We start from the raw sequence: 15,926 nt of genomic DNA, 5'->3' as shown, positions 1-15,926 counted from the left end.
TTTTTTATGCATAATAGTAACCCTAGAATGTGATCAAACAGTTTAAAATAGCTGGGCTAAGATATATAAAAAATTTTAAGACTGCAGAAATATGGTAATTCAGTATACACATTATCCCACCGGTTACAATTGTGACTGACCATAAAATACAATTTTTCACACACTTTTCCAAAAAAAAAATAATTATTGATTATTTCAAAGGGTTACTAATGACACATCATTTGGATATTTTCATGTCTGGGAAAAATTTGGGATTAAACGGGTTAAAATGCGTTTTAAACATAAAGTTAAGTGGTTTTCATAATTTCATAATTTAAAAGTTTAGTGCAGAAGTATCGAATTGGTATTGATATCGACGATACTGCCTTGAAAAATATCGGTATCGTATCGAAAACAAAATAAGGGGTATCGCCCATCCCTAAAAGTGATGCAATTACGCGTACATAGGATGTGTGTTCGACTTAAAAGCAGCGGCTCAGATCGATCAGTGTTTGACATCAAAGTATCGAGAACGAGAGCATTTTGAAAGCATAAGAAACTGTCTGTATGGTATTTTGATGTCATACACCGATCGGTCTGCACACGCAAACAAAGCCAAAACCTAGATATTTTAGGCAATATAGAAATCCTGGCCAGGACGCGTCCGGGGAAAATGGCACGTATGGTCACCCTATGTAAGACGTCACATCATCTCACAGGAGGATTTATTTCAAACACTCGACTGACATTATGAAGTGAGTTTGGAGTAAAAACATGTTATTAAATGTGGTATTTTCACGTGCTTTCAGATGGAGCAGCATTTACTGCACAGAGCCGTAGTTCACTGACAAGCTACGCAAACAGCTGTTATTATCGTGAACGATTTCTTCGATTTCATAATCGTACGATTAGGGCTGTAACGGTATGAGATTTTCACGGTATGATAATCGTCTCAGAAAATATCACGGTTATCCCGGTATATATTAAATAATTCTTATCAGTAACAATGACTCTTAAAAGAACAAGAACACGTTATTTGAGTGAACAAATCCTTTATTACAACAAACTTGAAACCATTTTAATTAAAAGTATTGAAGTCTCCCTTCTGAATTTAAAAAAAAAAAAAATATTTAAAAAAAATAAAAAATAAAGCTGTAAACTTTAAAAAACTTTAAAAAATGTACAACTCCTTTTATTTTTGGCACAGTTAAAACATGGACAAACATGATATTCCTTGAAAACAATGTTTAAATAATTTTATTATAAAGAATATTATTATTGTTATTATAACTTTGAAGTACATTGTACAATGCTAATATATTTCAGTCATAATTTCAAATTAAATCGAACCTTTATTTTTTTGATGGGTTATAGCGGACCTTTGAGTTTCAGAGTGTATTTGACAATGGTTTTTCTCAAATAAAACTAGGAAATATTTATTTACGTTTTCTCTCAGAGCAGCTCTGCTGATGTTCATGTTTATGTAGACGCTGAACACACCATTAGCGTCATGCGTATTTGCAGTAGATAAAACAGCGCCACTCAGAGACATGCAGAAACAAGCAGATTAAAAGCTGTTTCTTTGCGCATAAATATTCACAGACACATATCATATCTACTTTTGATTTATCCTTCCATCAGATTGCGTGTTTTACGTGACATCCTCGTTATACTTATAACTTGTTATTAATGCGACACACCTTCATCTGCACGGAGGGATGGTGTCCGCAAATATGAGCAAGATGTTGGATGTATTGCCTGCTTTTGCAGCCACTCTAAAAGTGATGCAATTACGTGTACATAGGATGTGTGTTCGACTTAAAAGCAGCGGCTCAGATCGATCAGTGTTTGACATCAAAGTATCGAGAACGAGAGCATTTTGAAAGCATAAGAAACTGTCTGTATGGTATTTTGATGTCATACACCGATCGGTCTGCACACGCAAACAAAGCCAAAACCTAGATATTTTAGGCAATATAGAAATCCTGGCCAGGACGCGTCCGGGGAAAATGGCACGTATGGTCACCCTATGTAAGACGTCACATCATCTCACAGGAGGATTTATTTCAAACACTCGACTGACATTATGAAGTGAGTTTGGAGTAAAAACATGTTATTAAATGTGGTATTTTCACGTGCTTTCAGATGGAGCAGCATTTACTGCACAGAGCCGTAGTTCACTGACAAGCTACGCAAACAGCTGTTATTATCGTGAACGATTTCTTCGATTTCATAATCGTACGATTAGGGCTGTAACGGTATGAGATTTTCACGGTATGCTCAGAAAATCAGAAAATATCACGGTTATCCCGGTATATATTAAATAATTCTTATCAGTAACAATGACTCTTAAAAGAACGTTATTTGAGTATTTGAGTGAACAAATCCTTTATTACAACAAACTTGAAACCATTTTAATTAAAAGTATTGAAGTCTCCCTTCTGAATTTAAAAAAAAAAAAAATATTTAAAAAAAATAAAAAATAAAGCTGTAAACTTTAAAAAACTTTAAAAAATGTACAACTCCTTTTATTTTTGGCACAGTTAAAACATGGACAAACATGATATTCCTTGAAAACAATGTTTAAATAATTTTATTATAAAGAATATTATTATTGTTATTATAACTTTGAAGTACATTGTACAATGCTAATATATTTCAGTCATAATTTCAAATTAAATCGAACCTTTATTTTTTTGATGGGTTATAGCGGACCTTTGAGTTTCAGAGTGTATTTGACAATGGTTTTTCTCAAATAAAACTAGGAAATATTTATTTACGTTTTCTCTCAGTGCAGCTCTGCTGATGTTCATGTTTATGTAGACGCTGAACACACCATTAGCGTCATGCGTATTTGCAGTAGATAAAACAGCGCCACTCAGAGACATGCAGAAACAAGCAGATTAAAAGCTGTTTCTTTGCGCATAAATATTCACAGACACATATCATATCTACTTTTGATTTATCCTTCCATCAGATTGCGTGTCATACGTGACATCCTCGTTATACTTATAACTTGTTATTAATGCGACACACCTTCATCTGCACGGAGGGATGGTGTCCGCAAATATGAGCAAGATGTTGGATGTATTGCCTGCTTTTGCAGCCACTTTGCCTCCACATTTTTTGCAAATTGGATCCGTCCTCAAGGACAACGCTGCGTTCGTTTTTTTTTAAATATCCGAAGTATTCCCATATTGCAGATTTTAACTTTTTTTTTCGGCGGGGATGGAGATGAAATATTATCTGTCTCGTGTCCATTTTCTCTGATCAGCAGTCTTCCCCATGATTGTGTAGCCAAGTGAACCAAACTGAGAGACCATTTTGAAGGCTCAGGAAAACTTTGCAGGTGTTTTGAGTTGATTAGCTGATTGGCATGTCACCATATTCTAATTTGTTGAGATAGTGAATTGGTGGGTTTTTTGTTAAATGTGAGCCAAAATCATCACAATTAAAAGAACCAAAGACTTAAACTACTTCAGTCTGTGTGCATTGAATTTATATAAAACACGAGTTTCACAATTTGAGTTGAATTACTGAAATAAATTAACTTCCATGACATTCTAATTTATTGAGATGCACCTGTAAGTTGCATATGCGCGGGTGAGATTTGTTTTTTCATACTTTTTTTTTTTAAAACCATAGATATGCTAATGTTTATGGTATGATAACCGTGCACGTTCAAACCGTGATAAACCGGCATACCGGTTTGCGTAGCTTGTCAGTGAACTACAATAATTCCTATCAGTAAAGGCTTGTGCACACCGGGATGATTATCTCGTGCGATTATCGCGACATTTAATGTCTCGTGACTAAACAAAGGCCGCAATGTAAGTGTGCACACAGACGCGCAAAACACCAGGCATAAAAGCATAATTTTTTTAAAAAACACCTTGGGCTCGGTTTTTTTTGTTTGACGCGCCGCGTTAAAAACTGGCCGACCAATGAGATTGGCGGTTTTGTTCACGTGCCTGGAGCTGCTGAAGTTACAGTAAAACAACTTGGTGGCACTCAAGCACAAAACGGTCTTGCCGAGCACACATTGATACCTAACGACGAAGAGGAAGTAAGTAGACCAAGAAGATGCATCGAGGCAAGATGAATGTAGAGCTGATGGTCTGATTGGTGTCTGAACACAAAGGGCTTTATGACAAACGCGACAGCGACTACAAAAATCTTGATATGAGGGAGTTGCTATGGAGAGGAATTGCAGATCATATAGGATTCGATGTGTACCGGGGTATTTCTGTTTTTCATTAAGCGCCATCTAATGTCAGGGAGTGAATTTGCACGTTCACTCGGCTCATCGCCAGTGAAAATCGCTTGGATATGAACACACAAGACGTGTCGAAAAATGTCTTGAAAAACGCTGGCGATAAGCGCGCGCGATAATCGTCCCCGTGTGTACGAGGCTTAATAATGACTCTTAAAAGAACAAGAACAAGTTATTTGAGTTAAAATAACACCGCAGGGAGGCGGTGATCGATGACACAATCTGCCCAATGAGGCGGTTGAGGTTGGTGTACGTGCATTCACTCTGTGTAGTAAATGCTGCTCCATCTCAAAGCAGGTGATGGAGATTTACTACTGATTACAGAACCAGCTTTACTGACGAGATGCGCATGATAATCGCATTCGATTAATCGTGCAGCCCTAACATATTTTCACACATGCTAATATTTACACACATTACTATTGTATGCTATGTTATAGCATTATTCCACTATAACATTATTCCAACATGCGCAACTTCCACATTTACAGTTACGCATGTTAGAATAAAAGACACAGGCTGACCTTGAACCCTGTGGGACACCAGTCAACAAACTGAATGGTCCTCTTGGTCTTTATGCTTCCAATGGCAGCATTGACATCCTTTGGAACCACGTCTCCACGGTACAGCATACAGCAAGCCATGTACTTCCCGTGCCGAGGGTCGCACTTCACCATCTGATTGGCTGGCTCAAAGCAGGCATTGGTGATTTCCATGATGGACAGCTGCTCGTGGTACACCTTCTCTGCGGAGATCACCGGGGCAGACGTGACCAGGGGGAAGTGGATGCGAGGGTACGGCACCAGGTTGGTTTGGAACTCCGTCAGATCGACGTTGAGAGCTCCATCGAAGCGCAGAGAGGCAGTGATCGATGACACAATCTGGCCAATGAGGCGGTTGAGGTTGGTGTACGTGGGCCGCTCTATGTCCAGGTTGTTTCGGCAGATATCATAGATGGCCTCGTTGTCCACCATGAAGGCGCAGTCGGAGTGCTCGAGGGTGGTGTGTGTGGTCAGAACAGAATTGTAGGGTTCTACCACTGCAGTGGAAACCTCAAGAAAAATCCAACAGAAAACAGTTTGTTGTACTTGTAATGTTTTTCAACACTGAAAGTAAGTGGTTCTTGAGTGTGTTACAAGTGGTTTCCAGGACACTGCTATGTGGTTGCTAAGGTGTTCTACATGGTTTCATTCATGTCTGCAGCACAACGTAGTCAAGTTTACTACTAACATTGTTATCCATTGGTTTTAAATAAATAATTATAATTAATTATAAATAGTTATAAAAAACAAATTTTATACTATTTTTCAATTAATGCAATATTTAAATTAATAATGGAGATTCTGTTACACCAAATACACAAAATAATGATCTTTAAAAAAGCATCATATGACCCCTTTAAAATCCATTGAACAGAGAAAAAAGTCATCAAGTTTTGTACCATTCCGATGAAGTAAAAATTAAAAATGCAAAAATGTACCAAAGGGTTAAGCACAAAATCACATCCGTTGTGAACGGACCAAATGATTCAAACCATTCTTTGTCATTGATGTTGCTTTGACATGAAAATGCTTTGTTATTGATCTTATTGTGAATGATTCATCCCTGGATTTGTTTCCATTTTTGCTTTTTTGACTTTTTGATCTTTAATCAAACTAATCATAATTCGATCTTCCGGTGAAACGTCGAACTTCTTTCTGGTGATGTATAGTTCGCTCAATGATGTTGCTACTGTTGCTACTTCCATTTCATTGCGACTTTAAAGTGAAGTGAACTGAATAAAATATGGTACCTGAGGTGCAGGGTAAACGGCAAACTCAAGCTTGGCTTTCTTTCCATGGTCAACGGACAGCTTCTCCATCAGCAGTGAAGCAAAACCTGAACCAGTTCCACCGCCAAAGCTGTGGAAGATGAGGAATCCTTGCAGTCCAGTGCACTGGTCACACTAAAAACAAAAGACACAAACTATTAATTCATCTATAAAAATGTAATTGCAATAAAAGTTGTATATCTAAATTGAGAAAAATGTCTTACCAGTTTGCGAACACGGTCAATTACTACGTCTACTATTTCCTTGCCAGTGGTATAATGGCCTCTGGCGTAATTATTGGCGGCGTCCTCTTTCCCAGTTATCAGCTGCTCTGGGTGAAACAGCTGTCTGTATGTTCCAGTTCGAACCTCATCTGAATGGGAAAAAAACTTTAAAGTGTGCATAAAAAGAGGGGGGATCCCCCCTCGGTACAAATCGCAGTCCAGGGGCACCTAGATCGGACCAAAAGCACACTTTAGAGTCAATTAGGGGCAGGGGCTAATGATACTAAAGTAACACTGGGATAGTGAAAGTGGTCTCTATTTGACAAATTTTTGGAGGGGAACAGGGGTGAACTTAACCAATAAGCGAGGTAAGCGGCTGCTGCGCACTCATACAATTGCACGAATGCGATGACTGGAGATTTTCAGCTTAATAATAGATTACATTTTCGATTACAAACCCTACCGTATGCCTTAAGAACACTTGGAATATGGAACGAGTGGCATGGGATAATTTTATGACATTTAAATCCTTTTTGTAAAAAGATTGAAGAAGGTTACAATTCATTAAATGGACAAGTGCAAGCATTTTTTTAATGTCTTCTTTTGTAATCCGAAAAAAATTATAATAAGGTAGCCTAATATGGCTTTAGAACAGCGTCAGGTTGACTAATTACTTACTTGAGTTGTAAAGGGGTAAATAAACTATGAGAGAGCGAGCAAAATAAGGGTTAGGCGTGAAAGAGCACATAGTTATTGTGTTGGGGCCCCATACCTGAAATTTGCTTAGGGCCCCAAGTCCGCCCCAGGAGGGGAAGGTTTATCAAAAATGAGAGGGCTTAATGATGTCAGCAGAAAACTTGATATTAGCCATCATTTATACAAAAAAAACGAAAACGATTCTTACACTTTTATAATGATTTACAGTAGTTACACTAACGTTAACAGTAGTGTGGTATTTCGAAATTTTTATAAAAGCAGTGCCGTGTAAATGCATCCTGACCAATGACGGTGGGTTCGAGGTCCACGAACACAGCTCTGGGTACATGTTTCCCGGCGCCGGTCTCGCAGAAGAAGGTGTTGAAGGACCGATCTCCACCGGAGGTGGTCTGGTCGGTGGGCATGTGCCCGTCCGGTTGCATACCGTGCTCCAGACAGTACAGCTCCCAGCACGCGTTACCGATCTGAACTCCCGCCTGACCCACATGAATGCAGATGCACTCGCGCTGAAAAAAAACCGGTAAATCAAATTAACGACAATTTGCAACGTCAAAACGTGTCTTATTTTTGCCCGCTCGTTTAATTTGTTAATTAATCATCATACTATTGATAACATTAAGCTCATACATCTGAAAAAACAACAACAACCGTTGCTCGGCCAATCGCTCTGCTAGTTTAACTTTTTCAGATACTGACAAATTTCCTTACCATTTTATAGGAATATTGTAAAGATATTTATTGTAAATGCGAGATAGATACGAAAGCCTTCGTGTTTACACTGGAAATAAAATTAATTTTACTTTATATTTACTTTATATTATCCTGATTTAGCTGCATAGTAAGCTCAACGTCGGTGCCGGATCAGCCGATAAAATTGTTTTTTGAAATGAATTCGAAGGCTTTAATCTGACCCCGCCCACCTTCTCTGTTATTGGCTTATCTTCTGAAACTAATTATAATATAATTGTCAGTCACTTGTTGGAGGATTATTATTGGTCCACATGTTAAATATTTAAATATAATCTTAATATAACGGGAATTTATGTTATGATAAATCGAATTCGAAATATTTCGCTGGTGTTTTTACCAGTACTGACAAATTGTAGATATATGTTTATAAATTAAATATCGTGCAAAAAAAAATGACACAATGTAAACAACTATCCAAGTGAATGATTGCAGAACAATATCAAGGACTTTTTTTTTATATTATTACAAAACTTGTAGAAACATACAGAAACAGGGAAGCGAGACATGAATATATTCCAACAAAAATCAATTATAAAAATAAAAACAGAAAACAAATATTCTGTATTTGCATGTCAAATTAATTATTATCGATTCATAAAAGTGCAAAAAATAAACTTACATTCTTTTAGAAAAGTTGTCATAATACATCAAAAGTTTGGCACTCTTTTTGTTATTAGTAAGCCTAAGAGATGAAACAAGAGTCCAATTCACAATATCAAGGATTTGTTGTCATGCATCGTTTCAGAATGACCTCAGCAACGCGTACCTTGTCTTTTCATCAGCGAGTGACCAGGTATAAATATCAGGTGCGCGAGCGCAACAACTCAAAGCTGCAATATGAGCGGACGAGTAGGAGACCTCAGTCCCAAACAAACTGAGGCTTTAGCACAGGCAAGTAAATGCAAAAAATATTTTTATTCCTAAATTTCAGGATATTTTGACATGTTTTGAAAGTCACTCATAGTTTCGTTTACGACACACCACTGTTTACATATCATTTTTAAATATAAAATATGATACACACCACCGTTCAAAAGCTTGGGATCAGTAAGTTTATGTATTTATTTATTTAAATGAATACTTTTATTCAGCAAGGATGTATTAAATTGATCAAAAGTGACCGTAAAGAAATGTATAAAATTTCAGAAGATTTCCATTTCAAATAAATTCTGCACTTTGAACGTTCTCTTCATTAAAGAATCCACAAAATACTGTGGCAAGCACAAAACTGTTTTCAACACTTTTAATAATAATAATAATATTACTTCAGCAGCAAATCAGCATTAGAATGATTTCTGAAGGATCATGTGACACTGAAGACAATGTAATGATAATATTTCACAATATCACTGTTTTTACTGTATGTATGATCAAATAAATGCAGCTTTGTTGAGATCTTTTTCAAAAACATAAAGACCCCAGAGTTTGAACGGCGGTACAGTATATCCTTATATTAAATCTTCAGAGTTAACCATATTCCTGTTGAAGATTTGTTGATATATTTTAATGTCATTTGTTTGAATAGTTTCGGGAGAAAATAGCAGATGTGTTGGATCAACTGCCCAATCAAACTGACCATTACCTGCTCCGGTGGCTCAGAGGTGAGGGTGGATTTTAAAATGTAATAATGCAAACATCAGAGTAGCGGGAAACAACATGGTTCTCATAAAATGTCCTTTTCTGGGAGTTTGATTTCAGGTTAACGTTTGAATGAATGTAGTGGAAGCCTGCAAAAGTTCTTGGCATTGAATTATCTCTGACTGCATGGTCATGACCTATGGGTGACCTTATGACCCCATGAACCTGTGTGTTGATTAACAGACTGCCAGATCTACAATTATCTTTCAACAAAACACTTGCAATTATATGGAGGACAATATATGCAAGTACTCTTCCATAAAAAAAAGAAGTTATTTCTGAGATGTATTTAGTTTTGCATGTCTGATTGCTTCATCTTAACCAGCTTTATCTAAAAATCAATATTGTATGTTGAGGTAGAATATTCCAAAACCATGTGTTGACTTTACTTTTTGAGAGGGAAGTTCAAGGTGATTTCTTTTGAAAGTATGCACCAATATTTAGATTATTTGCTCTCACTCTTTGCACTACATTATAGTATAATACCTTAAAGTCCTCATCTGCGTTTAGCATTTAATTGTGATTCATCTGGGAGAGAGCAGCATATTAATCTGGCATGTGCTTTACATATCTTTCTATTTTGCATTTAAATAAAAGAATCAAGACTGTAGAGTAATGCAGTTTACCAGAAAATTATTTTGTAAATAAAACAAAGATTAAAGGAGTATGTTTCAAACACACACACATATATATATATATATACACGGTACATATACAGTATCTCACAGAAGTGAGTACACCCCTCACATTTTTGTAAATATTTTATTATATCTTTTCATGTGACAACACTGAAGAAATGAGACTTTGCTACAATGTAAAGTAGTGAGTGTACAGCTTGTATAACAGTGTAAATTTGCTGTCCCCTCAAAATAACTCAACACACAGCCATTAATGTCTAAACCGCTGGCCACAAAAGTGAGTACACCCCTAAGTGAAAATGTCCAAATTTGGACCAAAGTGTCAATATTTTGTGCGCCCCCCATTATTCTCCAGCACTGCCTTAACCCTCTTGGGCATGGAGTTCACCAGAGCTTCACAGGTTGCCACTGGAGTCCTCTTCCACTCCTCCATGACGACATCACGGAGCTGGTGGATGTTAGAGACCTTGCGCTCCTCCACCTTCCGTTTGAGGATGCCCATGCTTGGCCAATCCATCACCTTTACCCTCAGCTTCTTTAGCAAGGCAGTGGTCATCTTGGAGGTGTGTTTGGGGTCGTTATCATGTTGGAATACTGCCCTGCGGCCCAGTCTCCGAAGGGAGGAGGCCATTAAGTGTCATTTCTTCAGTGTTGTCACATGAAAAGATATAATAAATTATTTACAAAAATGTTAGGGGTGTACTCACTTCTGTGAGATACTGTATATATATATATATATATATATATATATATATTCCAGTCTTTCTAGCTCACAATTTTGTTTATTTCAATGTTACTTGCCATTTCTTTGAAATACTCAGACATTTCTAGTAAATGTCACAAATAATTACAAAGTAATTTCTACACCATTTTTTCTGTACAGAATATACATTTGAAGTTTGATTTATTTCTTGTTTGCAGCTAGAAGCTTCAATGTCCCAAAAGCTGAGGCAATGATTAGAAAGGTAATATCACAGCTTAAATGAACTTACAGACATTTTAAACACCAGAAACATCCTAACTCAAAATCCTGTCGTATTTGTTTAGTAACCATGATTATTTCACTTATAAACCATTATAAAAGGGCCTTTTACTGTCGGCTAGCAAACAAGACTGCCTGAGGACCAAAGTCAGAGATGCTGAACTTCTACGACAAGAGTGTGAGAAGCAGTCTAAAAAGGTACAGTCTGTCAAATAAAGACCTAAAGGTTCTTTATTGGCATCTGTGGATCCATCAAGAAGCTTTAACATTCATGGAAACTTTCCATTGCACAAAAGGTTCTTTATAGTGGAAAAGGTTCTTTAGATTATTAAAATGTTATACATGTTATACATACAAGTACTGTTCACTGAAAGGTTATTTGGAGAACCCAAAAATTTTTTCTTCAATGGAATCTATTTTTTAAAAAGCGTAATGAGTGTAATGTGATATTTTATTATTTGAACATTCAAATCTGCTTCCCATCTGCAGTGATCTGTGATTATGTCTGAGTTTGTTTGTTTTTTATTGTTTTTGGTTGATCTTTTTCATCAGCTTGGCAAATACATTGAATCAATCACCATAATTTATGACTGTGAGGGGCTTGGCATGAAACATCTTTGGAAGCCTGCTGTTGAGATATACGGTGAGGTAGGAACATGATGCTTTCAGTATAGCTTGGTCATTTTGAAGCCAAATAATTATAATAAGATACAAACAAAACAAAATCAAGACTTTGTAAAAGAGCATAATAGGACCCCTTTAACATTGCTCTAAATAATTGTTTGTATATTACTGTGACCTACTGTGACACATAGAGCAGGGGTGTCAAACTCAATTCCTGGAGGGCCGGAGCCCTGCAGAGTTTAGATTCAACCTTAAACACACCTGATCCATCTAATCAAGTCCTTCAGGCTTATTTGAAGACTACATGGTATGTGTGTTGGAGCAGGGTCCTAACATAGAGCTTTGGTGCATGAACTTGAATCCTTCTTTTTATTTGCCGGTCAATAGGTATATAAATTAATAAGAAATTATTTTAAAGAAATAGTTTACCTATATATGAAAATTTGCTGAAATTTTACTCACCCGCAGGCGATCCAAGATGGACGTTCATTTGTTTATTCATCAGAACAGATTTAGAGAAATTCAGCATTACATCACTTGCTCAGCAATGGATGCTCTGCAGTGAATGGGTGCCGTCAGAATGAGAGTCCAAACAGCTGATAAAAACATCACAATAATCCACACCACTCCAGTCCATCAATTAATGTCTTGTGAAGTGAAAAGCTGTGTTTGTAATATACAAATTAATATTTAAGGTGTTCTTTAAACCATTGTTTTATTGGCTAAAATATGAGTCAATAATATAATCTCCAGTGAAAATGTCATCTCATCTGAATCAGGAGAGAAATCTGCACAGATCAAGCACCGTTTACAAGAGAAAACAGTTCAGAGCAGTTCTAAATAAATATGTTGGTGGATTTTGATGTGGCAACAGAGGTTGGACTTTTTCACTGGAGTGTTATTATGGATTATGGCTCATAATTTGTCCAGAAGCGATGGTTTAAAGTTAAAGTGCCTTAATGATGGATTTGTTTCTTATAAATTGCGTGGATTACTTGTGAATTATTGTGAGGCTTTTATCAGCTGTTTGGACTCTCATTCTGACGGCACCCATTCACTGCAGAGGATCCATTGCTGAGCAAGTGATGGAATGCTACATTTCTCCAAATCTGTTCTGATGAACAACAAAACTCATCTACATCTTGGATAGCCTGAGGGTGATTAAATTGTCAGCAAATTTTCATTTCACTCATTTTAAGGCACCATTTTACAGTCTCAAATTAAATATGGTATCTTCCATTAATAAGATCCATCTTAACATCTAAAACTGTCGTATTGTGATATTATCTTTGGCTTTTCATCCAATTTATCTCCTGCAGATTCTGACTATGTTTGAGGAGAACTATCCAGAGAACCTAAAAAAGGTGCTTTTAATCAGAGGTGAGTAATCGTTGCACCAGTTAAATTACATCACTGTGAGATTGTTTAATAATAAACAGTTCTGAAATTCTTCTTTCTACAGCCCCTAAACTATTCCCTATTGCATATAACTTGGTCAAACACTTTTTGCGTGAGGAAACAAGGCAGAAGATTGCTGTCCTGGGTTGTAAGTTGTCTAGTTAAGACAAACATCACGATACTGTTGACTTTGGTGTGTAACTCATCCTGCATGAATGACACCTCATGAATGGCCATTTCTCTTGCGATCTCCACCTTCCAGCAAACTGGAAAGAGGTGTTGAGTAACTATGTGGATGCAGATCAGTTACCTGCGGTTTACGGGGGATCCATGACTGATCCTGATGGAAACCCTCTCTGTAAGACCATGGTGAGGTTTACTAGTGAACAGGAGATTACCACTTCAAATAGGAATACAAAATTTGGGGTCAATCTTTAAAAAAAAGAATTAAGAAATTAGTTTTTATTCAGTGAGGATGCATTAAATTGGACAAAAGTGACATTTAAGTGATACAAAAGATTTCTATTTCAAATAAATGCTGAACTTTCTGTTCATCAAAGAATCCAGAAAAAAAATGTAGTCCAAAAAAAGCAGTAATATTAGTAATAAGAAGCAGCAAATCAGTATATTAGAATGATTTCTAAAGGATCATGTGACACTGAAGACTGGAGTAATGATGCTGAAAATTCAGCTTTGCATCACAGGAATAAATTGCATTTTAAAATATATTACAATAGAAAACAGTTCTTTTAAATAGTAATAATATTTCACAATATTACAGGTTTTTATGTATTTCTGAACAAAAAAATGCAGCCTTGGTGACCATAAGAGTCTTATTTCAAAAACATTAAAAATCTTACTGACCCCCCAAACTTTTGAATGGTAGTCCATTCAGAATACCAATATTTAGTTGTCTTTACTCATCTGACGTCTTCCTCTCAGTTACGTTATGGTGGCGTAGTGCCGAAGTCGTACTATGTGCGGGACTCCATCAAAGTGAAGTATGACCAGTTTATCACAATTAGCCGTGGCTCCTCGTACCAGCTAGATTATGAGGTGCTCTTTCCAAACTGCGTACTACGGTAAGTACCATTTCTAAGTGCTAATAGTTATGCATAATTGTTTCGCAAAATAGCATGCAATATACTCCATATGTATGCTACTATTTGAACATAGCCTGTCTTCTTTCTTTTGTGGTCAAACTAGTTTTTTTCTCAATCTAGATGGCAGTTTGCAAGTGAGGGGTCTGATATTGGTTTTGGACTTTTCCTGAAGACAAAAGGGAATGAGACCAAGAAAGCAGAAGCCATGCAGGAAATACTGGCTACCGAACGTTACAATTCCCACCTAGTTCCAGAAGATGGATCCTACACCTGCGAGGAATCAGGCATCTGTACGTTTGTTTTGAATTTGACATTTGAGTTTTTTATGGAAGCTTGTTTCCAAAGGTATTTGAGCTTTTTATCTCACAATTCAGACTTTTTTTCTCAAAATTCTGAGAATTGCGAGATATAAAGTCAGATAGAAGATGGATCCTACACCTGCGAGGAATCAGGCATCTGTACGTTTGTTTTGAATTTGACATTTGAGTTTTTTATGGAAGCTTGTTTCCAAAGGTATTTGAGCTTTTTATCTCACAATTCAGACTTTTTTTTAAAATAGGTTTGTCCCTATTTTACCCAGCACTGGGTTATATTTAACCCAGCATTTTTTAGAGTGTGAGATTTAAAAAATCACAATTCTGAAAAAAAGAAAGAAAAGTCTGAATTGTGAAATAAAAAGTCGCAATTACCTTTTTTATTTTTTTATCTTGTGGCAGAAACAAGCTTCCATAGTTTTTGGTGCTATAACAATCTCTTTTTCTCTATAGATGTGGTACGTTTTGACAACACTTACAGTGTGCTTCATTCAAAGAAAGTCAGCTTCACCGTGGACGTGCTTCTACCTGAAGGACATACAGGAAAACAGGCATAAAACTCGACTGGAATCAGACTTTGTCATATATCCATTAGCATTAGATAAGATTACTCATGTCCTTACATCACCAGTGAAATGCATGGACTTTGAGCACACTGTTTAAACACAGGAAATCAGAACTACTAGATTACTGTTTTTTTAATTTCAAAGTTTTTAGATAATTATGCTCTCTGTAAGCTAATTATTATAGATGGTTATTAAAAATCGATTGTGTGCAAGCAGTTCCTAAAGGATGTTGTATGAACCGTTTCCAGTATTTGAATTACTATTGTGTATGACAAATGGAAGCAGTGTAGACTGATTGGGACTGTAAAGCATAACATATTTGGTCAGCAGACACTTTCCTTAATGTGAAATAATTAGGAATCTAGAATATTGAGAATATCTCTCAATGAATAGGACACTGAATTACAGCAATTATAATACAACCGAACTCATGTCCGCGCATTTAATGGGTAAATCCTTCTGTAATAGCAAGATTATAGTAATCCTTGAAATATTTCGTTATTGCAGCCACTTCTATCGTTTTTGAGAATGTTTTAAATGTGCACATAATTATTCTCTAATCTGAGAATAAAATGCATTTAAGAAAACACACTATGTTGATGAGCTCATGTTTATTTGTAACACTAGAGGACGCACTTGCATCATATTTTACCGAGGTCGCAATGCAGTGACGTCAAGAGACACAATGACATTGATTTTACACTCTTCCATTAACAACAAATCCACCGATGTGTTACATTATGGCAGTTTATTTACTTTTCATTATTATTCTTACACGATGATAGTATTTATTCTACTGCTTTTATTTTATACTGATAATGAAAAATAATTAAAAAAATTGTACTCATTATTTAAGCATTAAAATAAAGGAACTGAGGTTGAAAATATGATTGTCATTAAATTACTATAT

The 15,926-nt window shown here is 36.3% G+C and overlaps 2 pseudogenes; one reads left to right on the top strand and one right to left on the bottom strand.

Annotated features, from left to right (window-relative positions):
• The window catches only part of LOC107588959 (tubulin alpha chain, testis-specific-like), a 9,548-nt pseudogene extending 2,023 nt beyond the window's left edge, over window positions 1-7,525 (bottom strand).
• Window positions 1-15,763, top strand: part of LOC107588958 (SEC14-like protein 2) — an 18,562-nt pseudogene extending 2,799 nt beyond the window's left edge.
• Window positions 15,764-15,926: the final 163 nt, after the last annotated feature.

The sequence above is a fragment of the Sinocyclocheilus grahami genome, unplaced genomic scaffold (assembly GCF_001515645.1).
Source record: "Sinocyclocheilus grahami isolate Dianchi unplaced genomic scaffold, SAMN03320097.WGS_v1.1 scaffold110.1, whole genome shotgun sequence".
NCBI lineage: Eukaryota > Metazoa > Chordata > Actinopteri > Cypriniformes > Cyprinidae > Sinocyclocheilus > Sinocyclocheilus grahami.
The sequence above is the reverse complement of the archived record's forward strand: the minus strand, read 5'-3'. Positions and strand labels throughout refer to the sequence as shown.